Source organism: Manacus candei, unplaced genomic scaffold, assembly GCF_025592945.1.
Source record: "Manacus candei isolate 608988 ecotype Guabito, Panama unplaced genomic scaffold, ASM2559294v1 h1tg000049l, whole genome shotgun sequence".
Lineage (NCBI taxonomy): Eukaryota > Metazoa > Chordata > Aves > Passeriformes > Pipridae > Manacus > Manacus candei.
This window is the reverse complement of record NW_026138097.1, coordinates 17,819,427-17,846,205: the sequence shown is the minus strand read 5'-3', so window position 1 is coordinate 17,846,205 and position 26,779 is coordinate 17,819,427. Positions and strand designations below refer to the sequence as shown.

Sequence of the window (26,779 nt, the reverse complement as noted above, 5' to 3'; positions counted from 1 at the left end):
TTTAGCTTTGCTCAAAACAGAAAGTTTGTATTGGTTTCCTAGCCCTATAATAAATTGTGAATTCTGTCATCAGCTCTAATGGTATAATGAAATTTCAACAGTTACACAATGTGCAATTTCTTGTCTTCTAAGGTCCCCAGCTAAATGGCCAGCTACTGCTGGGGAGGGGGAGAGCTCCATACAGCATGGAAACTTTCCTTTGGATAAGAATGAATTTGCTGTTATTGAGAATTCCCATTATGCCTCAAGGGGCTTTGCCCTGCTCTTTGTTTTCCCTAGCAATGTGAATTCTGCCATGTCAGTGCAGAGCATTAAGATTTCAAGCCTGGTATCCTGCCTGTAGATAAATTTAAGGCACTGTGGTTTACAGACAGCAGAAGTCCCACTGGTTCGGTTTTCCACACCTCTACTGTCGTTAGCTTTGCCAGTGTGTTCTCCACTCCTCCCTGGTCACTGAATGTGCAGGCAATGCTGATTCAAGTGTTGCTCCGACTAAGGGGAGGAATATGTATCTTAGTTGTTCATGACTGTGGGCAGGAGGACCAGCCCTTTCCAAGCTTTTTTGATGGGGGATTGCTTTACACCCTTGGATAAGAAGCCTAAATTCTCTCTGCAGATCCCATGTGTAAAATGATTCCTTCCTTCCTTAAATCCCATCAGTAGCATTTATATTCACATTCATGACTGTAGTGAGCACCATGACAAACTCTGGGATAAATTACCTATTCCATTTTACTGTCTTGTGTTTCCCAGCCTTGTCACTGAATTAATCATGTCATTAAGTTGTTTAATACAACAGGCTGATCAGATTTTGCATCTTGATGCTTTTACTGGGGATTAACAGCATTAGGCACCGTTCTCTCTTCCAGTTTTGTCACCTCATGACGCTGCGAAACACAATGTACAGTTGGCTAAGGAAAAGTTATTCCTGCATAGATGGATGTAGATATATATTACATTTCTATGGAGCATCTCAGGAGATACAGAGAAGATAGTCACAGCCTTACACTCCAGTGGTGCTCAGATGCTGGAGTAGCAGTAACTTTAAATGGCTGTTCAAGTAACTTAATCATGCATTGTGAATCAAGCCAACAAAATTCCATAGCTGCAGTGAAAATATAAAGACCTTTCTATCCTTTTATCCATATTCTGCAGCTAAGAATCAAGACTATCCTTGTGTTGACTTTTTTTAAAGTTGTCCCTGCATTTCATTGCCAGTATTTAATGAAATCCCTTTGATTTGTGGAAATCATGTAGTGAACACTGCATTACTGCTTATTGGGACAAGCAGAAGGTAATGTGGATAGATAAAGTGAGATACAAACTGTAGTGAACTAGATGCTTGAAAGCATGTTAGACTTGTTTCAGCCCTCAGAGTTTCTACTTAAGTTTATGGACACAAGAGGTAGGATTAAGTCAAGATTTGCCATTGTAACAACATTGACGGGAAACATTTATTGCTACAAAGAATGAAGAGTGTAGCACAAATGTCCTTAGTCTGAAAAACTGAAGGAGAACCTCTTATTCTATGGAGATGTCTGTAAGCTTTGATGATCTTAGTTTGCAGCCATTCTGTGCTCTTCTCTGATGATGCATATGCTGTATGTAATACATTAGTACCAAGAAACTGGATCTCATTGTGCTGGATACTGCATAGAAAGCAAAAAAACAACACCAGAAGGTAATAAATTGAAACCTCCAAATATCTCTCTGCTGCTGATTGATAGACTGCTAGAATTCTGGTTCGTCACCTTCCATTTTTATACGTTCTATAGGGTATATTCTAGCAAGAAATTCACAGTTGTCTTTTAAAGAAACTTGATCTGTGGAGTTTCTGATGGGTGGTGCAGATCATGTTGGATCCTGTCAAATTTGTGGGTGCAAAGCACCTTCCTCAGTTAAATCCTTGCTGACTAGGTCTCTCTGGTTTTTTCCTTGCCATCTGGAAAGTGCCGTGCATGATGCTCAGTCAGAAAAAAATGCACTTTTTCTCTAACACTTGGCAGGGAGCTGGCAACAAGAAACTTTTGTTGCCAGAATCCATGTTCTCTGTGGGGGTGGCTCAGATGGCACTGAATTAACTGAGAGACTTAAAAATGAAAAGTATTTATGATAATTTTTATTGATGGTAAGTAACTAACCCTACCTCTAGGGCAAGTAAACAAATTAGCTTTAAGAACAGGAAAATGGGCTTCTCTGAATGGCCCTTAGACTTTGTTTTTATGAAGAAATTCATTTGTCTATCCCACAGTAATTCTTCTTCAGCTTATATAATGTATGGTTCTTAGGAATCAAGACTTTATGACAAAAGGCATATCTCTATTTCTTCTATACAATTTTTTAATTCCTTGGTCTAATTAGATAGGGGATAAAGTCTTGGGGCAATAGATAAAAAGATCATAGGTTTCTATAGTTTTAAGGAGTGTCGATAGCTGTTTGGAGAAGAGGAACTCCTATTAATGCCTTATTCCTACTAGAATGCTCTATTCTTTCCTATAAAAGTGAAGGAATAGCATTAATGATCAATCTCTTACCTAGCCTGAACCACAGCCCACTGACCAGTCAGTATGTGTAGGTTCACATCAGATGCAACATGGACTTGTGGAGGCTAACAGATGAGCTCACGGAGGGGAACTGAGGGGTACCGTGATTACAGAGGAAAGCAGTTTAAGTAGGGAATGTGGGGCCTACATCTGCAGGAAACTCAGCTTCATCAGTTGTGTTGCTCATAGAACAGCTCATTGACCTTATGCCTATTAGTTCCCTAATTCTCCACCCCCTTCTGTGAGAGCTTGAAGAAAAATAGGAAGAATATCAACCTAGTGAATCACTGTTGACTGTGTCCTCTACATTTCCCTTATTTGGGCAGCCATTTTTGCTCAGGTATGCTGAACATCCATGAAGTGGCTAGGTACTAAGCCCTCAGACACTCAGACAGGTGTCTCGAAAGATATTTAGGAGTCTTACTCCAAGGTTCATGAACTAGATTTTTAAATAAGTCTAAAGAATTTGGATGTGGCATTTGGGACCAAACTCCCTTAGGCTTCTTTACTCTCTAAAGGCAAGATATTCAAATAAACTTGTCCAAATTAGGATAATTAGAGTCCTTCATCTTACCCCTGCAGCATATCTATTATACTTGTCTAATGAGTGTACTATTCAACCGCACCAGGGATCTTTATTAATTTGGTGGGAATAAAGAATTAATCATCAGTATCTATGTTAAGAAGTTTGTGTTTACCATCAACATACCCAATAGATGTGCAGATGCTAGTCTGATGTGAAATTATGGCTAGACATCGTCTTCCACTTGGCCAGTTCATTAACCTGTGTCTTATAGGCCTTTGTGACTGCATTTGGCATAGGGTTAGAGATTTCAAGATATGTTACTATTTGTTTACTGTATGTGTTTGGGATAACATGCCAAAGAGAGAGAAGCATAATTTGTGCTTCAGTTTACTTATAGGCTCGTAGTTTTTAGATGCCCTTTAGGTACAAGTGTTTTCTTGAGTACCTTTCACTGACATATTTGGGACAAAATCCTGTGTCAGATGATGCAGCATGGCCAGACAGCTCTCCCTATTGAAGAACTGGGTAAACTGGGATTCTTTTGTTTACTTGTTGAGTTATTTAACAGCTGTAAGAACCTTAAAGCCCAAAGTTCACTGGGGCATCATTTTTGTCTCTTTTTGCAGCAAGACTTGAAAAAAACAGAGGACTGCTTGTTTTCTTCATTTGTCATTGTTATTCCCACATCCAACTGACAGAGAAGGAATACATAGTGAAGTTCCAAATTGGACAAAGCAGTTGCTTTTAGTGTGTGTGCATGTATTATACTATACACTCTAAAAAAGCACAAGAAACAAACCAAACCCAAAACACCTCCTCAGTTCTACGCTCCGTGTTTGTCTTTGGGAGAGTGTATGAATGAATTACACTGTTGACTTTCCACTCAGCTCTTTTTGAGTGGATTATATTTGAAAAGCTTTTTGGAAGAGATACTTCTATTTTGTTTAATTTTTTGTGTTGTTCTCCTTTTGTTTGTAAAGTGCCAACATCTCAGTCAGATCCAACAAGAAGCTAATAAACAAATCCTGACTACTCTGTGGCAAGAGCTCCAAGATGAGCAAAAGCCAAGGAAGTCTTGAAACTATTAGCATTGTTTAACAGTGCTTTCAACACCTTTTTCATTGAGTAAGTCAACTGAGAAGGTTTAGATGGTGGTTTATGAGAAATTATGATAGTTGGTAGTTTGCAACTGAATGTATAGCTTTTGGTTTGAGGAGGAAAAGACAGAACACCTGACCTAACAGCCCATCAGTGAATATTTGCCATGGAGGGTATCATATGAAACACAGAGATGTTCTGTGGATTTTTTTTGTCCCCCCAAAAGGTGTTTTTTTCATCAGTGGCACAGTTACTCATAGGTATTGAAGCAGTATTTTGGAACAACATAATCTAGAGATAGATAATACATCAGGTTAATGAAAAGGTTGAGGGTATAAAACCTCTCTGCTGCTTTGAAATGTCATTTACAAGACACTGGGAGCTGTGCCCCTCATGCTCTTTGGGCTGTAGGCTGGATTTATATGAACTAAATAAAAGGCTCAGATATTGCCAGCCTTGGGTAGTCAGTCACATCTGTCTCGGGTCTTATATTTACCTTCCTCAGGATTAATTTACTAATGTCAGTGGGATTACAGTGCTGTGAGGTGAAAAGGTACAAGAGCTGATTCAGGTCTGAGGTTGCAGAGCACAGATTTAGTCACAAAAATTGTCACTTCAGTTTCAGAAACGAACTCCTCTCTTCCCATCTTTTACTTGTTACTGCCCCGTTGCGCATTTATTCATGAACAATCTTTAGGTTTGTAAGCCAGTTTGCTTCTGATGTAACGATGTAGTTACACCAAGAAGAGACTTGGGACATTTTAACTGTACTCAGTCACATGAGCCGTGTAAAGACAGCCTTCCCACGCAGAGTATTTGCACAATGCTTTCCTGGAATTTGAGGATGAAACACATCTTGCCTGTTATGCTTCAGGCATTTCACCCAATGAGACAGAGCCCTGCTTGCTCGATCGCATTAGTTGGAGTAGATCAAGAGTGACAGTCCTTCAACTGTATTGCTGTGAGTTTGTCTTCATCTTGTACCTGTTGACCATCATCCAAGATAAGTTATTGTTCTGGGTGTACTTTTCCCAAATCTTCGTTCGTGAAGCCTAGCCATGATGACTTTTGCTTGGCCCAGATAAACTATTTTTATATATTTTTGAGCAGCTGGTATGCTTTCAAATAGAACATTTGAGGATATGCCAGGAAAATTGATTTGGAGGTGTCTGAAAAGGATTGTGAAGAAAATTCCTGAAATGCAACTGCTGCTGCTAACTTGTGATGACAATTATCCCTGTCTCAGTAATGCTGCTGTGATCAGTTTTTATGTGGTCCATTAGGCTGAATGGACCTAAGCAGTTTTTCCCCTAGCTATGCCTCCCAAGATTTCTTTTACTGGCCCTTATTTTCCCCTGAGTTGAATCAGGTTGCTGAAGGATTGCTGTGTCCATTTGCTTTTGTCTTTGATGTGTGTGATGCTAGAGCTGTTTCCGTGGAATTGTGGTGGGGGGACTTATCCCCTTCTTTCCTTGGTGTGGAACTTACCTTGGAAGCTCCCCAGAGGTTTTGCCTGTTTGTTGTTGAGGTCACAGGGGAACAAAACAATTGCTAGCTATCAGCTGTTTAAATCAGGACTGATCCACAACATAAACAAGATAAAGGCTCTTCATCCCAAGAAGTAGAGGACTACTATTTTTTTAATAGACTGTTCATCCATAGTTTGAAAGCTGTAACTGATTTATAACTTTTTTTTTTTCCATTGCACCTATTCTGCACTCTGGGAAACCATACTCTGGGGGATTTGTTTTCCCCTGTGTTGTCTCCCTGAATATTTTAAATACATGCCTTCATTCTAAATAATCTAGCAAAGGGAATTTCATCTTACCTCGTTCCTCCTGAAGTCAAGTTCCATCTTTGTCCTTTTGTAGTCAGATGCTGAAAAAAAATCTGTTTGGAGGTTGACGGGGAACTGCTCAGTTTGATGCATAGTTGGAAGAAATTAGCACCCAGAAAAGAAGTAAATGGGTCATGAATCTAGAATACATGCAACCCTCTTAATATGTTTCAGTTATCTGAGTTATGTGAAAGCATGTGAAAGAATCACAACACAAACTGCTGACAAATAGAGATGCTAAATGATGACATGTTTATTTATCTAATACCTGATTTATCTATTTATTTGCTTCATCCCCGTAGAAGATATATTTTGGTGATAAATTCAGCTCAAACTTCCCCAGCTATCTCTGTTGGTCACTAACCAGTGGATTGCTAGTAGTGACCAAAATTTTTTACCCCCTGAGTAAAGTCAGTGGAATAAACAACACAGGGGTTATGTTGTTTGGGGTTTTTTATTGTTTGTTTGTTGGTTTGGTTTGGTTTGGTTTGATTTGGTTCATTTTTTTCCCCACTAGGTTGTGGCAATGAAAACAGTATAGGTTACTACATTTCAGTGCTGTTAGTTGGTCAGGTTCATGGATCCTACTTGTCTGCATAGTGCTCTTGCTAATGTGTGTGGTTAGTTTGGTCAGAGAGAACAGCTATCCTTTATATAAACTATACTTTCTCTCTCATAGAGTATTATTTTTGCTTATAAAAAGTATGTAGTCACAAAATTTATACTGGACTTCATGCTTCACTTGCTAGCATTCTCATTTCTTTTCTCCCCAGTGAAACTGTGAGTTTGTTTGCTTTTTGGTTCCTTAGGCTTAAAACTATGAAACTCACAAGATTCTCTGTTTATACAGGCCTATCTTTAGTTTTGCTTTCAGTTTTTGGGAAAAAACACAGCTGTAAGTACCCATTGCAAACTGCAAAAAGCATAGAAATAGCCCTGCTGTCCTGGAACGAGCACCTGCTCTTTTTTGAAGTGTTTTGAGGTATCCAGCTGGATTATTAAATACATCAATCAGTATGACGAGTTTTAAGCAGATTTGCTTGTTGTGATATTTGGTCAATCTTTAAACAGAGGGAGAATTCCATTTTAAAAAGTTCTCTGATAAACCAGAGCTAGCAGGTGTACATATGAGTCTGTGCTGCAATCTAGAGCTCTGAACAACATTGGTAATGAATATTAATAGCTTCATTTGAAAAAATACATTTAATTGCACTCATAATCAGTGGGGGAAGAAACAACCCTACCTAATATTTATGAATTAAAGATACATGCTGGAAAGATTCATACCTCAGTCATGAAAGAAAACACAGACATAAAATAAGTAGAGAGAAAGAACAGCAAGTAGTCATCTCAATACATACTGCATTAGAATGGCTAGTGTTCCAGAGGAACACGTTAACATTGCACTGCTATTATTTAAGACCCTAAATCTTGAGTTTACCAGCTGAAAATATTTATTTGTTTTTAACATCAAGAATTACAGTAAAAAGTTGGCTTGTATTTTTCGATAGAATAGAGAAACAAAAATGCTATAATGTGACATTAGAATGATTCTCTCATGCAGCTAATCCAGGATAACTCCATATCCTGGCCTTTGTTTTCACATGCATCTCATCTACCAGTGTTCTACATCCCCTCCTTTTCTCCACCGCTGACTGGTTCCTCATTCTGGCCCCTGACCATCTGGTGTGATCTCTCCTTCCCAGCTAACCTGATTCTGCTCAGGCCTTAACTGCATTCCACCTCCAGTCTCTTTGCCCAGATGCTCCCAGTTTCCCTTTCTCTCACTCTTCTGCTATTTCTTTTCCTCCCCTCCAGTTTGTTTTATTTGGGTACTGTTTTGTTTGGGTGCTTTTCCCCTCCCCGTATTCTTTTCCAAAAGCTGCTTCTTCAAAAGCTGCCTGGCAGTGAGCAACTGCTAACATGGATAATGGAGGATGCCAAGTCTGTTGCAATGCCTATCCATGTTCCCAAGTAACCAGGAGCTTCAGCTGTGGAGGAAAAAAAAAAACCACCTGTATTTTTCCTTTGTACCTGGGCTGAAGGATTTTCGTTTGTCCTTTGTGACACGGTCATGAACATAATAGGGCTCCATTAGGTTGGAAGATGCTTGATGAAATTGCATCAGAGGGATGTAATTATTCAATGTGTTCAGCTAGCAGCTTTACTAAAAATACAGGAAAGATAGAAGGCAAAATTAATTATGTAGAGCACAGTAAATCTTCTCTTACTCAACACCTCCATAGCCTATATATGGCTCCCTTTTTAGGATTCAGCGTGGGCTTATTGTAAAGCTTAATGGCTGAGTTACCCAATCGTAATGAGCCACTCTGTGCAACAGCTGAGCATGATAAAGCACTCCTAATACGTCTACAATGTAAGGTATTTTAATTCCGACATGAGTGCTGCAGGAAGACACGACACTCTTCCACACAAACACATGGACAGACTTAGGTGGGTGGTAGTGCTGTTGGTGGAATAAAACTCCTCACAAGTGATTAATTTTTTCTCACTGGTCCTAAATATAATATCTGAAAAACCTAATTTATATTTGTCTGGCTTTATAAAAGTGTCAGTTCTTATTTATATTAGAAAATACATTAAATACATTTTTATTCCTTTAGCAAAATACACAATTCTTTGCTTCTTTTTTGGGTCTCTCAGTGAAGAAAATGTTTCTGTTCCACTTACAAGTTAAGAACTGCAAATTTACAGCATGAGTCAGTTCTTCAGAGTAAGTACTAAGGCACCTCTTCAATTTTGGTCATGCAGAGCAGCTTCTCAGATTTCCGCAATGTGAGATCAGACTCTTGACTCCAGAACTATTCAGGTGTTTTACCTCATTTTGGCCCCTTTATGTTTGTAAGGATCCTACTTTTACAAGCTGCTTTCTAATGTGCTCTTCCCAGGAAGAGCATACATCTGCAGCACAGGTCTACTTTCTTTCAGTATCTCTGGGCCACATCTCTTCTGGCACTCTTTTTGTGTCTTCCTACCCTATTGTCATCCTTCTGGGTCTCAGGCATTGGAGACAGCTGAAGTAATACCAGGAAGAATTATTACAGAAGTGGATTTGGGACCTCATTCCTCAGGTGTATAAGCCTAGAATAAAACCTGTTGCTGTCCAGCAGGGCTGGTCTAGCTTCTGAAAGGTATTTCTTCTGTACTCTCCACTGCAATATCTGTGTGTTAGCAGTTAGAAGAAAGAGGGAAACAAGACATGGAGGAAGCTCAGGAGCAAAGAACTGACGTAGTTTTCCAAATCATGCAGTTGTGACAAACCTGTTGGGTTGTTTAGACTGAGGCTTGCGGAAGTGAGAACTGAAAGGATGCTGGGAAGAATAGTCACAGATCATTGTCTGTCTGGGTGCAGTTGCTGGCACCATCCTTGGCTCAAGGAATGACTTTCCATGTCTTTGCTCTTTATGCATCTGTCTGCCTTCTTTCACAACCTTCTTCTGCCCAACCATGAATTTAATGATTGTTCTAGGACAGGCCACGTATATATTCTTTGGCTTCTGAGCCTCTCAGGTTAGCTCAAACCTCTGTCCATTGCTTCTGGTGCTCCTTTGCCCTGTAGTAGCATTTTTTGAGCAACATGTAAATACCTATACATTTGTAAAAGTTCTATTTCTCTGCCTTATAGTTTATAGTGTCAAATGGGGGTGCAAAGGGGATCCAAAGGCAGTGGTGGTTGTCACGCATCGTGGTGAGCTTGCTGGAGGGAGGGCCTGTGACCCTGGCCCCATGGAGCGAAATGTGTGCAACTTTGTATGAGGGAACACTCCTGGGCAGCATGAGGCTGAGATTCCCACAGATGTATCCCTCAGTAAACGTCATCCCACGTTCACAAATTCATTGCTGTTTACATGCATGGCAAATATGTTCTCTCAGGAGTTGGGGGGGGGGGCAAACTCCATGCTTACTGATAAAGAAGTACAAAACAGTGTTGGCACAATGATTTCTGAATCTATTTGGCAGTCCTATCATGCACTGTTATAATAAGATAACAGGAGATAGTAATTTTGCACTTGATGGAAAAACATATTGAAGAGCTTAATGAAATTTCATCATGCACTTTTAATTGATTTCAGCAAGGGAGACCTTTACAAAGCAAATATAGCTATTAATCTAATTAGTGTTTCAGATAATATACTGAAATTATATTTCTATATCAATATATCAGACAAATATTTGTACGAGATAGGCATTTCAATGACTACACAGCTGAAATGAACAAATTAATTTCTTCTTTTATAAGGGCCTTGTTTCCTACAGGTGTACTTTGCAGTTCATTTTCCACTTTGGATGCTTAAATTAGGCTTGTTAAGACCACAGTTAGTCTGAAATAATTGGCTTTTCATTTTTTCCCCAAGTGATCTGTGTAGTGGGAGAACTGAGCAATACTGCTTGTTGACTCTGCAGCCTGGCTTTCATGAGGGCTGTGCTAATGAGTCTGTGTCACTGGGTCAATGCAGAGTATGGTGAGAGCCTTTTGGAATGGGGCATTGTCTGGTATCATAGTATCCTTTCTGGAAAAGATGAAGCTGAGTGCACAGCATGACATGCTCTGCTACCCTGTTCTTCTGACTGTCTGGCATGTGAATCAAATATTTTCTTCTTTGAAGCAACCATGATGGAGTTAGGTGGTGGGTGTCATTCCTAGATAGGGCCAGGATGACGCTGAGACCTGGATGATCAAAAGGATTCCAGGGTTTGCTGCTTTGGCCACAGTATCTGTTTCTGCCAATCTCAACTGCTACTGGACAGCTTTCAGTGGACACAAATACAAGGAAAAATAATCACAGTCAAACACAGTCCTCGCTTGGTTGTTGTGTTGACCTCTGTGGTGTGTACTAAGAGCTTCACTGAGACTGGAATGACTTTGGTTCCATGCCCATTCAAATCTGTGGCAAAGCTTTCAGTGCAGTGCAGGATCAGGCACAGAATCACCCTGAGTGCAATTCAGACCTTTGGTGTCTGGTGTTTCACAGCCCACATAGTAATTAAGGACAGTTAGACTCTTCAGGATCAGATCCAAAACAGACAGCATGCTTAAGATGTGCCAGGTATCAGCTAAAAAAGGTACTGAAGACAAAAATATGTCTGAAATCTTATCAGTGTCTTGGTCTAGGCACGAAACACAATATTCCGATTAAACATGACTCCCTGCACCCAACTGATATCCTGAAGAAATAGGTTGGAGACCTGAAGTCTCTCTTGCTGATGGGTATCCACAGTTTTGGTCCAAACTTGCTGAACAAGACTCATTCCTCTCTCTTATACAGCTCTTTCAGTCAAATTTTTCACACCACAGTGGCTGGAGCTCATCTAAGATCTGTCAGAACCAAGTCCAGTTTCCCACTTTGAGATGTTCTTACCATTACCTACTTTGAGATGTTCTTACCATTGTCTCCCATCTACAAGGGAAATGTGGGAATGTTCTCCACTGCTCCTCAAAAACTATTCCACTAGTCAGGCAATAATTCATTGGAGTCATTGAAGGCATGTAGTGAAGGTTGTCTGTGTAGCCTCAAAGTTAGGGAACTCATACGAGGAGGAATCTAGGATTTCAATCCCTGATTCTAGGACTGTTCATGTGTTTTATTGCTTAATGTAAAGCTTGGGAGCAAAGGCCAGATCTCAGGGCTCTCCTTCTTGGGGAAGTAAATTCCTTCCAAGTCCCACCTTTGATACCCAAATCCCTTATCAGAGCTCTAACAATTTTGGAGTTCAAACATTTTTCACAAGGCTGTGGATCTTCCCTGTACCTCTGCCAGGTGTACCCCTGGAAATGAATGGGTTCTATCTTTAGACAGAAAGACTACATAAATTTTTCTACATAAACTCAAACTTTATTTTGAATCTTCCTTTGAGTTCTGTATGAAGTCATTCTACCTCAGAGGGCATTAACTGTTTTGTTGAACTTTGGTGTAGTTATGGCAGTTCTCATGGGTCCTCCATTATGACTCACAGTATCATGTTCTTTCTTTTGTGTCTAGTAAGGAGTTGGCAAATTCTCCTCAGCTGCAGCATAAAGAAACCTTTAATGCTCTACTTAAGCTGGGCAGAATTTAAGATCCACAACTGCTCTTGACTGAGGTCACTGCCATCACAAAATACACTGGATGGGACTGTGTGAAGGGGAGTACCTGATCACAATGTTGGATAGAAAGCCGAATGAAAGTAAATGAATAAAAAAAGACAAATGTAAAGTGAACATATCTGTACAGGAGCCTAAAAGAAACAAGTCATGCTGGGACTTCTATTTCTTTTTCATTGTGACAGCTTATTTGTTATTTCTGCTGAGAAAGGTTAGAGACACAATTTTCAGGAGTGATGAAAAAACAGGAACTTCTCTGTGTAATGAGGGTCTTGCAGTGGTGTTACAGGTAGCAGTTGCTTGAATTATCAATATCATAACTCTTTGCACTGGTCTATGTTATAGAAAAGAGAGATCACAAGAAAGAAAATGTGCATTAGCCAACTGGTTTTGTGATAAGTTCTGAAACCATAGAATGCTTTTTATTTTTAACAATGTCAAATTACATTTATCTGTACGTTTTCTTGCTGCCCTCATTTCAGCATGTGGTAATATCAGTAGCAGCTTTCACTCACTGTGTGGTAGAGATGCAGTTCTGAAGTCATAGATGCTTTGAAGGCTCTGTATTTTGTTTCTTGAGAAAAACATCTCTGCAGTTGGAGAAAAGGGATGGAAATATTTTTCTGGTCTTATATTTTGCTGGTTTCATAAAAGCCTACATTTTGACTTGAGGATATGGACCTTTAAATGGAGTAAACTACTGCCATTATTAAAAACACCTTCCTGGAAAGAATTCAGAGATGTTCAAGACTATTCTTTTTTTTTCCCCTGGCACTGTATTCTAATTAAATCTCAACCATTTCTTGTGTAATGTTTTTAAGGTCACTAGCTTGGCTGGGTATTTGGTAATAAAAATTACACCCCATGTCTGCAATAGGACCACTAATTTAAAATAGCCATTTGATTCAAAGTGACCTGTTTGCCAGCATAACTAATGAAGTGTCACTTTAATATTTAAAGTGCTGTTCTTTCAAGGTAATTGCTATTTACTGGTAATTCTTCTTCATTTGATGGTTTATTAGGTACCTATAGGAATTTAAATTGGGCAACTGAAAAACTTTAATTGTCTAACTAGTGTAATTCTTTGCTATAAATAAGTCTGGGCACCTGTTTAAGGAAGGTCTTCTGTTTCTGTTTTTAAGGAAGTTTTTTGTTTCTGTTTTTTTACACCATGAAAGAATGGGGAAGGCCGATTTGGGAGAGAGATTTTACGTATTAATAAGATATTAGGAAAGAGCCAGCAGAAGGTGCTGACATCCAAAGGAATGCAGGGACTTGTTTTGGCTAATTCTGCACCCACCCACATGGGCGTCAACATTCCACTCAAACATGGCAGGACTTTGCCACTCCTTGTGGCAGGGGGCATAGATTTGGGGGTGGAGGAAGAGGGAGAACAGCCAGGAAAGAGTTGATCTTAAAAGTAATGGTAGAAAAGGCATAAAACCAGCATTCTCTTAGAAAAGAAAAATTGTAGTTGGAAAGAAAATGTAGCTGGTAAAATAAATACATCACTTACTTGCTCCTTTTCTGTTCTAGCTTGTTAGTGAATGTCTTCTTCTACCCTCAATGCATCATAATGCTTTATTCTGTCCAAAGAATATAGATATTTAAACTAACCTTCTTGCTAAAGAGATGTGTAGTTTTGTCCTCCACAATCCAATAAATGCAAAATCACAACAGGAAACACCTCTTTCTGAGAAGCTCATGCTTACTTTTGTTGATACTTGCCTCTTAACAAAAGAGCTTTCTGAATGGGCATTGCAAGTTAGTCTTATTAACCTTTCCTTTCTTCCTACTTTTAACTGGTTCTTTTTGTTAGAGTCCCCAGCTCCCCAACTTAGTGTTCTTTAACAATTTTTAGGATTGTTTCTTTGACACGTGTTTTGTTGTTAGCCTTTAATAGCTGTTGAACAATATTTAGATTACATGACCCTAAAAGCAAAAGTTCTTGTATCTTGCCTTCATATTTTATTGGTATAATGTGAGTGCTTCATTTATTTGTGAATTCATCATTTTTGTATCTGTAGATTGGGAGCTAAGAACCAAAACAGCCTGTGTTTCATTAGCCTATGCAGATTTTTTTTATAAAGTGGGTATCTCAACTTCCCAATATTAGAAGATAATTTGTCTTAATTTCAAAAGAAAAAAAAAAGTTGTAAGGAGATCCTGCCATGGAAATTTCAGACCTGATAGCTTACATTTAGTCAATTTATAGTAGACCAAAAAGAAAGTACTTAGAATGGGAAATGTTAGGCAACCCTATCTTTTGGTAGCTTTACCAGTATATTTGTTTCTGCTAGAAATTAAAGTTATGAAAGATAGCAATAGTGTTCCCTCCTCCACAGATACAGGGCGTTAGGCTTGATTTGTGGCTTGTCCACGCTTGGGCAATGGGGATCATTGAAATGTCTGTCTGCACCTGAATTCCAGTCCAGTGGTGTATCCAGTGGGTGGTGTGAATATGCTATGTCATTTGCTCCTAGGTGCATCACTCTCTGGAGACTTGCCAGATGACTTCATCATCCCACTCAATCGCGCTACTGTATTCTATATTTTTGCAGCAAGGAGACAAGGAGACAGCACAATATCCTGGCAATCTGTGTATGCATTAATGAAGTGTCTGCCCGCACTTCTTAACGTAGGGTTAGTAACAATGATTGCTAACATAATGCACTATTTAAATGGCCTGTGCAGTCTAATGTAGCTATATGCATGCATAAACCACAAATTATTTTGTCATGGTTGCTATACTTTGTGCAAACATTTAATGAAAAGCACTGTTGCAATACATCAAATACTGACTTATATTTTTCGTAACTGAAGAATTTAATTCTTCATAGCTGTGTTACTACTGTTTTGGTCCACAAGTTTCGTAAGTTAATACTGGAAGGCTTAGATATATGATAGATCCATGAAAAGCCACGGTACATTGTGGTCAGATTCAGGAGAGAATTGAACTTGAATTCAAATTTGCTGCTTAGGCCTATTATTAATTTAGGTCCAGTACTTGAAAACTGGTTCAGAAGTGGATGTTCTTACTGAAAAGTGCTGTTCTCAAAAGTACAGAAGAAACTCCCCTAAAAAGAGTGGTAGTCACTGCCTCTGGGCGTGTGCATACGTGAACGAATATGCGTGTTTGTGTACATGTTCATGCATGTATTTGAACACACATTGCTTTTGTGTGATGGGTCTTGTGTTGATTCACAGCAAAAGCTGTATACTTTGTTTTTGCGATACAGAAGCTTTTCTGTATGCTAATAGTCAATGTGAAGAATTAGAAGAGATTTTCTTGGCACTATAGAACTGTTTTCCCCCCTCTTCCCCATTCTTCTACATCAGAAAAACCCTCTTTCAGAATAAGAGGGAAACAGCGATGTGAAGTGAACTGCTGTGAAATGAGCCCATGATATCCAAAACTGTTGTGGTGTTTGTTTTTTCTCCTGTCATGGCGTGAGCTCACAAATACCATTCTGAGCTCTTGCAGCATTCTTTCTTTGTAGACTTTGCTTTTTTTTTTTATGTGCAGAGTCAATGGGAAACCTTGTGAAGGCTTAAATAAATACATATATTCAAATTGAAACCAAGCTGGCTTCCAACAGTCGGGGTTCCTATTATCTCATCTTGTTTCAGTCAAAACGCTTGTATAAAGCAATCTGATTGTATCAGAGTAAACATAGTTGCATACAAACTTATAAGTATTCTGCCTTGCCCGAAACAGTTCTATGCTTGAATAAGAGGCTCCCCTGCCTCGAATGGATATTGTGTCCCAGAGTACTGAGTAGGTGCCATTGCTCTCATATAGGTAGTTTTATCAGCTGTGGAAGCTACTGGGGGAAGGTGCTGAGAGATATCACTTCTGTCCATCCTTGGTTGATATGATGTCTGTGTTCAGAGAAAGAAAAGTTGAAGGATACTCACTAGGGTGACAAATCCTAGTATGGTGGGCTACTGGAAGATGGTTCCTGGGAGCTTATTCTTCTCATGCTGAATAGTGCAAGTGTCAGGGTTTCTCTCTTGAGAGGGAGTGAGTTCATTAAGGAAATTTGTCTTTACCTTTCCTTTTTCTCTTATAGACACTTGGAGTTTTGTACCATTTCCTAATGGCTTCCCTTTATGTAATCTCATGTGTCAGAGGTCTGCGCAATCTCGTCTCATAACATGGAAGACTGGCACAGCTACATTCCTGGAACACTTAGTTTCTGGTAAGTGGCAAGCTGAGATATGGAAGACCTAGTAAACAGGAGGTTGCATGAGGGGTCTGCTGATCATGGAGGCTGGCATCAATAGTTTTCCTGATAGTAGCTCCCAAGGAAAGTTTGTGCTCTGCACTCATCCATTGGAGTCTAAATACATGCTGGAAGGAGAGAGGACATGCTTGGTGCTTGCTGTGCATTTGGTGTTGGACATTCCCCTGCTAAGCACCTGTTGCCTTCTGCTTTCTAATTACTCTCTAGTTCTGGGCTTCTCTAGTCTCTTGCAGAGAGAATAAAAGGAGCTATTATGTTGATAAGCCATTGCTTAATTGTACTTTTCTTTCACCTAAGCACCTGGACCCTTTTTCACGGGATTCCGTGCTTTGATTTCTCACCATTCCTCACACTTGTAGGAGTCAATTGTGTGTCTCAGATGTTCAGCACATCTTTGTGTCCTGCCATCTCCCTCTAATCCTGCTCAGAAGACAGTACTTTTGAATGTCAGCTCCAGTTGCCCAAACTCAATATCAAATTAACTCAACTTGAAAGATTTTGAGTTTTTTTGGCTTGTACACCTAGCAGCATCTCTCAAACCTGTGACACAGGCAAGTTTTCATTGCAGTCTTTGCTCACAGCAGGAGCATGTGAAAGGAGTGTGTTTTGAGAATGACTAAACATCAAAGTGGTTCTGAGTGAGCTGTCCTGAGAAGCGTAATGCTTATCCTGGAAAATGGAAGAAGTGTTTATGTTATATTAATGGCCAGAGGTCTCAATTCACTTTTAGTTTCCTTTCTACCACAGTTAATAGAAATAGAGATGATAAACCTTTCTTATGCAGACACAGATTTGTTGATCCCTCCCTGCTTAATTACAACAAAGAGAAGTCAGGAGTATCTGTGATCGTCATTCCTGTCTGGTTACACTCTATCATCTCTTAGGGAACTGCATTTTTGCAGCTCTGGAGAGAAAAGGCTTTTTTTTTTTTCCCCTATGGGCTTGCCTAGGAAGATACCCATCTTTAATATGAAGCTTTGAAGCATTATTATGGTAATGTCAGGTAACTGCTCTTCAACTTAGATTGACAGCTAGCTATTAAATAAGGGTAGGGAAGAATGTGGCATCTGTGTAGTGAATGATGCATGTGGTTATTTTAAAATGTTTTTTTATAAGCAGAGACACGGCAATTGCAGGTTTTCTTTGCCTTTTTGATTTAACAGCATTTCAGAGTCTTTTGCCAAACCACAAGTAAAAGCAACATGCAGATCAAACTGCTGTCTCAAAATATTTTCCCCACCCTGATTCAAGCACAAAGGATTTAATTTATAATCAATTGCAAAATGTGCTACTGGAAGACAGTATCTTTTCCATGTGCCCATTTGAGCCTCTGAAAAAAAGTAAAAACGTATTAGTTTCTAAAGTCACTCAATTTCTGACCAGTTTTCACTAAGGTTTAAATTGTCTGGTACCTGACAGCTGTAATGGATTCATCTTCAATAACAAGCTGAGCTCTGCATTGCTACTAGTTGGCACTGGCAGGGATACCAAGATGAGCTCACAGAGCTTCATGTGCTCCTTTTCACAGTCAAAAGGACATGTTCTGCCAACCCAAAGAAAATTGCCAGCAGCAAAAATAAAATTTTCCTCCATGCCTTGGGTTTTGGGGCTAGCATCTTTTTCCCATGCCTGGTTAATATACTTCTTTTGTTTAATTTATTTTTTCATGTAGCAAGGAACAGGACTGGACAATGGAAATAGTGGCCACCTGCACACAAGATATTAAAAACAAGATACTGACAGTTGTTGTGGGATAGGCATTTCCTATGCATCTCTCCTTTGGTTCCAGAAGACTCCTGTGAAGAGCCAGCTACTGCTCATGTATCACTTGCATAGCCTGGTGTAAGTGTTCTCTAAGCAGAGGAATGTAAATTCTGTTCTCATTATTTAGCTAAGAAAATGGTGAACTCGTGAACCTTTTTCTCTTACAATTTTAACAGAACTTGACCTAAATATAAAGGTTGAAAGTTGCATTAACTTTTTCTTCCCTGTAGTTGTGGTCAAGAAAGGGAAGGTAGAAATATCAGACTGACTGCTTGTTCTTGCAGCTCGTCCAGCCTGACAGGCTGGTGGGAATGCCCGTTGGTCTCCCACCCAGCTTGCTGCTTCCTTGGGGCAAAATATGAAGCGGGTCTAACATGGTGTAACTTGCATTCCAACCAGCGAGCAACTGCTTACTAAAGTACTCCTGAAGTTGTTTGTTGAGTTTTCCTTGTTTGCAGCAACTTTAACAAAGCTTGCAAAGTCTCCTTTCAACTCTGCAAGTCATACCATTTCAAGTTCCACTGCAGAGCTAAATAGGTATAAAAGCAACTTTAAGGGAGTCTCCCTTGATTTTTAGAGTGAGATTTTTTTAAAGCACAGGATTATAATTAAGTATCACTGCATATATTCACTGCTGAGTCTGGTTCAAGAGAATGGCTTGTGAGAGATCTCAGGCTCATTGCAGTCTAGACTTCTTTCCTCAGGTTTCTTTGATTTTTTGGCATTGCCCACGGATATGGCACATTCAAATACTTACAGACCCAAAGACAAGGAGTATGTTGAGAGGTTTTAAAAAGAGAAAGGATCAGAGAATTGGCTTTAGGGTATTTTTCCCCTCAGGAAGAGAAGATAAATATGACCATGATTAAAAAGCCATTTATGAAGAGGACAGTGATCAATCTTTGCTGCTTTCTCTGAGAAAAGGAGAGATCGACTTTGTTAGCAAGAAATTTAATTGACACTGGTTGTTAGGAGAAATAGTCTTCTACTGAGAGATGCTTAAGCATTGCAACAGGCTACTTGCACAAGCAGTTGGCGCTCTCTGTCATGAGAGAATTTAAGGAGCAAGTTAGATAAACCTTTGCTTGGAATGGTCTTGGAGTACTTGTTCTTGTTTGCTGAAACTTTTTTAGTTTTCTTTTTGGTCTGGTATTCCTGTGGGCTTCAGCTTTAACCCTGTAAGAAAAGGAATTGCCAACATATGCCAATAGAAAATTACCCAAATAAATACCAATAACACAACAGGGCATTTAAAAGACCTCCCATGAATCCTCATCCTTGTATGGTGAAAAGCGTATCAATGTGTACCCACAGTGCTTAGAATGCCTCTAGAGTTTATTGGAAAATAAAGCAGCGATGGTATCTAATCTGTTAACCCTAACAGAGAATCTGTTTCTCTGCCTCAGATTGCAAACATACCATGAAGTGCTGAGATTGGCATGAGCAGAGTGCATTTTTATTTGAGGGGAACATAAATCCTAAGTATCTTGTTTGTGTATAATTATTCTTGCCCTGAGGTTGCAGCATCTTGTGCACACAGCTGCATTGTGAACATTTTTCCAAGTTTATTTAGCACTGAGTGCAAGTACTTTACATGTCAGAGCTGGGAACGCTCCTGTTTCAGCTGACTCCACTCCTTTGGGGTGTTGTAGAGTGCTTAGGTGACTAAGCGAGAGGCAGTTGCACAAGCCTGGAGAGACAGGGAGCTTATTTAATCACATTAGAGAAAGAGAGAGTAGGCGCCTGGGAGCAGACAGAACTAATCTGCAAGAAGAAGCGAGAGTGAGCAAGTATGTCTTACGGAAAGGATTTGGAGGTCAGTGGATTGGCAAAGTCAGTGCACCTTTGACAGAGGATTTCTATATACTTTCTCAATTCACATATGTCCATACTTAAGAACCTATCTAAGGGCCTCAACTCTTGTCAACTCACAGCAGCCAATGGTTTATGAGCTAAACAGGAGAGTTTATTCCTTGTTTGGTTTTGCTCCTCATACACCTCAATTTTAAGGAGATTAGCAAATGTATTGATTGCAGTAGCCTGTGATGTGATTAACCAAGTACCTTGGTGGTTTCCTCTCCTCTTTAAATTTCTTTATTCTTGTTAAATGGTGCAGAGGGCAAAGCAAGCCTGGAAACAGAGATCCCAGCAGTATCATGGGGATTTTTGAAGCTCTCTAGCCTCAGTTTTTCTGAGAATATAATGAACAGGTTGAGGGGCTGGGATGTTACTTTATAGAATCAACCTGTACTGTCTGTCCTTTGTGGAAACAGATGCAGGATAAAGATGTAATCTGTGTGATTCTGACCAAATGTCAGAAACAGAGCACTGAAATGCCTATACATATATTGTATAATCATCTAGGCAGTCACATATTATGGCCCTTGCAGCTTACTTTTTTTTTTAAATATATTTCCAGGAGTAATATTTTTGTAGTAACTGATAAATTAATTTTATTCTTCATTCAGACCTTTTATAATACATTATTAATGGAAGTACATAATATGGCGAGTCCAGGTGTACCCATAGACCAGGTCACTATTTGTATTGTATATCTACTGCAGGCAAAGATGGCCAGTGCGGAACATACAAAGGAGAAAAAAAGGAGGAAATGCCAAGAGTGTGCGCTTATGCTTAGCAATGCTTCTGGTTATGGTTTGTGCTCATCTTTGTTTTCAGTCAGATATGTGACATAACCTATAAATTAACTCCATCTTCCAGTCTCTTTTCAGTGTAGAGCATTGAGGAAACCATTTTGTGTGTGTGTGTGTGTGTGTATAGTATGTATTCCTTCCCGACCTGCAACCTGCAGGCAGTCCAGGAATAGTGTAATTGATTTAGATTTATTTGGGGAAAAAATTTGATCATCATTTGATTTTATGAGGTGACTGATTTGTTGAATGATATCAGCATGCCATGGGATCAGCCACATGAGCAAGATATGTTTTAATATGGCTTTGGAAGTAGAGGGAGCGGCCAGACCTGTGTTGGAAACAATGTCATTAGAGCAGCTATGAAACTGAGTCACATGGGGAATTCAAAGAGCTGAAACTCAGAATCTGACTTGTGGCTCCTTACAAACCAGCAGCAGTTCTTTGTAAAAAAGAAATATGGATGGCTACAATGATAACAAGAGTGTAACACACAGTTCTGTAAAACTTCCAATGCAGTTTTGTCCAGATGACATTATTGGAAAATCCACTCCTGTTGCTTTTTTTTTAGGGAGTCAGAAGGACCAAGGAGGTAACTGTATAAAGCAATTGTTATAAACATTAAAACTAGATGAATCTCCATGTCAGATTTTATTGCAGCCTTGCAATTTGGGCTAGGTTCTCTGAACTTTGCTAACCTTGGCAGATCTACAGGGAAAGCCTACAAAATCCTTGAGTTCAAAGCAGGCAAAATATATGACACCTTTTGAAAGTTTGGCTTTGAGTGTTGAGTTTATTTGAACTTATGTTAACCAAAGCCAATAAAAAATGGTTTGCATGAGCTCCCGCAAGGTGAAATTCCAGCAAGCAGAGGGAATGAGAATAGACAGCCTGTTTGCCAAACACGGTTATTTTTATTTGTGTTCAAGGAAGAAAGTTGATAAGAGTTTAAGTACTTTTATATTTGAGTTAAAGTAGGAATAAGGAAGACTACAGCTTAGGGATATTATGTAAAAAGTGTTATCCCCCTGTGAAGATATCCCAAGCAACCTGGACTGTATCTATTGGGTCATAATCCAAAAGAGTCCTCTTTCTGGACAGTTTATATTTCATTATGCTAATACCTGGGACTACTGAGGAAGACAATAAAGCATAAGGCAGAGATCAAAATATGAATAGTTAATAGCTATATTAAAAAAAAGATTAAAAATAAATAGAAATGCCAAAATACAGTGCAGTTTGCAGTGGCAGACTTCATGTATGGACATCATGCTTAAATAAGGTGCTAAGGTTTTACTTGTTAAGAAATGAGCTTGAATAGCCAGGAGCCAGGGGTAGAGAGAGGTTCTATGGGTAAAGAATTAAAGGCTGGGGGAGAGAAGGATTTTTTTTTAAATTATTTTTATTAAAAGCTCTGGCAAGGAATGATAGATGAGCATGACTACTGAGGTGCAACAGAGATAGCAAAACAATTGTGGATATAACTAAGAAGGTTGCTGGTTGCATGTTATCCTCAAGTAGGCAATTCACGTGAAGTATTCGGGTGTGACGTATCAATGAACTATGTCCCATAAGAATAAATCACAAGACTGCAGTTTCACCTGGAAATGGTGGGAGGAGTTTAAGTGAGTATTTAAGGATATGACAAAGGAGATGGGGCAGGGGTCTGTGTGTGTATTTGTAGATTTGGAAACAATTACTGAAGGAGAGGGTGAGGAAGGAGAAGAATAGCCAGACTAGAGGTACTGGAGCATACCTGACTTGTGAAAGACAGACATAAAGGTAAACAGTGTGATGTTACTGTAAGCCTTTAATGAGATAAATAAGGTGAGATAATATGAGTTAAATAACCAACTTAATAGAGCCAAAGATATTCTGGGGAAGTATGATTGCTGAGGCAGTGTGGTATATCTGCCAATGACCTCAAGAACTGGATTTGGTAGATACAGATCTTGCTTATTAGAGGTCTGTCATTATGGGAGGCTTTGACTTCCTGGATTATACAGGGGAACAAATAGCTAAATTCAGGCATTTCTCAATGCAATAACCAACAGCGTTCCTCACCAGTCACTGAAACAGCAAGAGGCAATAATTTTTTTAGGTCTGACACTAAGCTGTAGAACGAAGCAGAAAATAACCTGGCTTTGAGGGATTTCAGTTTCAATTAAAATGAACGGGAAACAAGTGCAGGTCTATAGCTGAGCTTTTCAGCTCCAGGTGGATGGCATTTGATACATTTAGGGAACTAACTAAAGCCTGAAGAGCTCAAGAGGACTGGACTGTAAAGCAAGTCTGGCCCTTCTTTGAATCAAAGGTGCAAAAACTGTCTGAAAAGGCATATCTTACGAAATGAAAAACATGGAAGAAAAGTTAACAGATATGACTGAATAAGGAGTAGAAAAATAAACGGGTCAGCAAAGAAAGCCACATGTGAGAGGTCAGGAAATGTGTGGGTAAAATAAGAATTGGCATGAGTCAAGCTGAGTTTGACTCTGCAAAGGAAATTAAAACAAATAGGAAAAGGTCCTTCAGCCAGATAAATAAAAGGGAAAACAGAAGGTAATTGGGCATAGCCCAATAATTTATCAGATACTTTGTTTCTGTTTCAGTTAGGATGCTGATTCTGACTATTCAGGCGTAGCAGGTTTTTAGTGCCTATGGAAACCTGGAAATTGAAATGTCTTCAGCCAAAGCGGGAGAAAAAAATTTGAGTTAAATATTGGAGAAAGACTGGATCATCGTCATCTTGGTATCTGGAAGGAACTGACGCGTAGTTGCAGGCTAGAGAACAATATTTTCAATAGGACTTAACAGCGGAAGGAAGACACCATTCAGCTGGATGTAAGTCTGTCTTTGATGAATGGGCAAGGACAGCCCTGTTGGAGTGCATGCTATTTGTAGCAGCTGTTCTATGCTTTTAAAAGTAAGAATAGGGCATACGGTAGCAGAAAAAGGAAAGATAACACAAGAGGCTAGATCTAGCTAGATTAGGTAAACCTAATCACTTTGATAAAAGCACTGGTGTTTCCAGGCATGGAAACGCAGTCCTCCTTGCTTAGCTTCTAGTATACTGTACCATGGGAAACTGAGAGACACGCTGGGTAATGACAGAAAAATTGTGACTAATAGGTAAGCTAAAAGGAAGGTTTAAGTGAAAAGAGACCTTTCTGACTGGAGGAAGTTGCTAATGAAAGCTCTTGATGATTGATTTTGGGACCAGTCTTCTGTGCTAATTTTACTAGAGACTGCTACTTATAAAATGGAAGTGTGCTAGTGAAACTGGCTGCAACAGAGTTGGGAGGTTACAGTAGAACGACTAAGCACCTGGAGAACACATCAAGGCATGAGAAACACAGAAATAAGTGAGATTAGTTAAAGTAAAAATAAATGCAAGGCCCTTGCTAAAAGAATTTGTGCCTATGTGGGGGTTCACCAGTCTGGAGTAGCTGAAGAGGAGGAAAACACTGCTACAACTGAATGTGTGTGCTGCATATATGTCAGTGAAACAGCCATCCAGGTCCTGGAGTGTGTCAAGCAGGTTGTTTTCAGTATGCACATGTATAAATGCTACTATGCTACACAGTCTGACTCCTAGGGTGGGATACCAGCTGAGGGATTTCTTTAATGGCAGGCATTTCTGATTCGTGTTCAAATATGAATGCAGCCATTTGCATGCATTACTCACCCTGCTCCTTCTCCTTTGATGCTGATCCTGGGATTTAGAAGAGCATGGACCTGTCCAATGTTTCTTAGTTCGAAGTTTGGTATTGACTGTCATTGTCAGGTTGTATTTTTAAGAAGCCTGCTTTGAAGTGTCAGATCTTATCCTAACTGAAATCCTCTTACCTGTTATGGGATTTGTCAGACCAATTCACTCAGGATGTCTTGGCACAAGAAGATGTACCATTGTTGACAGTGGAGAGGAGTTCCTTGGGCTCCAGCTAGAGGCAGATAAAGATTAATCAGCTTTGGTGCTATACCCATTCCTCTTCTCTGCTGTCCTCTCTTCTTCACAGGACATTTTTTTTTCCTTTCCAGTAGTAGCTATCAAGATAATATGAAAGACTGATAATATCTAGAGTTTATCTTTTCAGTGTTTCATCACATTCTGAAATACTAGAATAGAAACTGTCTCCACCTCTATCTCTCTCACTGCTGGGCTCCATAATCCCTCCCCTTGGGCTAAGACAGTGCTTTATACTTGGAGGTTCACAAGATCAGTTGCAAAAACAGATTCTGCCACATGTTGAAAATTAGCTTCCATTTGTACCCCTTTTCTCTTGTATGTGGATGATGTGCAGTGTAGTAAATCTGGTCAGGGCTCTGTGAAGTCTACCTCACTGCTGGTTTTGATTTTTCCTTTAGATAAGCAATTGATTATGTTCACCACAAACATTCCGTGTTTGGGCAAGAGTGGTTTCTTCAACAGGAAGATGAAAGTAATCAAACCTGGCTTGTGGTTCTGTATAACTTGCAGCCATAAGGCCTATGATGGAAGGGGAGAATTCTGAGTTAATTTTTGATCCTCTTGTGCTTTTGAGAGAGGAGGGACGTTTTCTGCTTTGGCTGAGTTAGCACCCAGAAGTGTCTGTCACTTTCTCTATGTTTTGGAGCAGGCCTGTTTGTTCCCAGTCTGATCTGCTGCCATTGCATGCAGAGTAGGTACAGCTGAGAGGAATGCAGAGGATTTCAGTTGTTTGAGAACAGGTAGGTGGGGGCCTTCAGAGTCCATGAATTCATTAAAATTCCACGTTGTGTTGCAGTGTAAATGCGTGGGCCTTAATATGCAGGGCTCCAACAGGTAAATACTCGAATCTTGGATACAAGACATAGCAAGTTTTTACCTGCCCTTTATCCAAAAAGCTTACCAAGTACTCTATACCCACCCAAAAGGCAGTGTTCACCGCTACCTGAATATAATGCAAACTGATAGACACAAACCCAGATTAGGGGCAGCAATTCACCTTTAGATGGATATCTGCCACGAGAGTGTGCGTTGTTTACACTTAAGAAAATGCGTTCTCTGTTTTGAAGAAATTAGATACTTTATGTTGCTGTTCTCTTTGAACACACCTTGCTTTGCTAACAGCATCCATTTGTGCTGTGAATTGTATAAACAACTCTCAGTACCTCAAGCCGCTTTCTCAAACTCCTAAAGTCACAAAGTATCTACTGGGCAAGTAATCCCACGGATCAGAAGCACAGAGAGTAGGGGCCAAAAACTGCCTGCAGACGCCCTGCCTTCGTGCACTCTGGGTGAACCCTGAGAGGTAATTTGTCCCTTTTCAGGCGCAGTCTGCTCCAAATGCTGCGATCCTCTCATGCCGAAGCTGGTAACTTTGCTCAGAGCAATTTCACCGTAGACCTGACTCTGCAGTCACCAAGCCCACGGCTGTGCTTCTTGCGGCAGGCGTGTGACTGAGGGAGCCGTGGTGCTCTCCATCCAGCCTCATCATCCACATGCAGTACAACAGCTTGGGACTGAATTTGCTCTTCTTGCCAGCAAGCACCTGAATGTGCAAAGGTGGCTCCTGAATCCGTGTGGCACAAAAAAGGCACAAAAAGGTACCCTCAGGAGCTGTGCCTGCCGTAGCTCTCACAAGCTCATCTGTAGCTGCAGTTTCCACAACTTGTGAGGTATCCGGAGACTTGTTCTTCAGTCAGCATTCCTCTTTTCTAGTTAGTTGCTCCTTTCAGTGGGACAAGTCAACTGGGGGTTGTGAAACCACACGGTTTTAGATCTCTTCCATTTATTTCTCTTTTTAAAAATAAAATATTAAAAGAGAGCTGTGGTCACAGAAAAAAAAATAATTTCTCTACTGTAACAAGGGAATGAAAACATCTGCATGAAGAGAAAACACTGAAAGTAGAGAGCTATGTTATTCTTTGGAGAGAATGTTGGGATTAAGGTTTAAAAAAACTTTTTTCTTTTTAAGGCATCCAGTTTCTACAGCTCTCAGTTACTTCAGGGATCAGACATTTAGAAGATATTTTCTTGATCTGACTTTTT

At 39.8% G+C, this 26,779-nt stretch overlaps 1 long non-coding RNA gene across 1 annotated transcript in view; it reads left to right on the top strand.

Moving 5' to 3' along the window:
* LOC127476511 (uncharacterized) overlaps window positions 1–26,779 on the top strand; it is a 106,195-nt gene that overhangs the window by 31,720 nt on the left and 47,696 nt on the right. The window contains exons 4-5 of the long non-coding RNA XR_007906659.1: window positions 16,181–16,309; window positions 18,027–18,196. This is a non-coding gene — a long non-coding RNA (uncharacterized LOC127476511). The remainder of the gene's footprint in view (window positions 1–16,180; window positions 16,310–18,026; window positions 18,197–26,779) is intronic.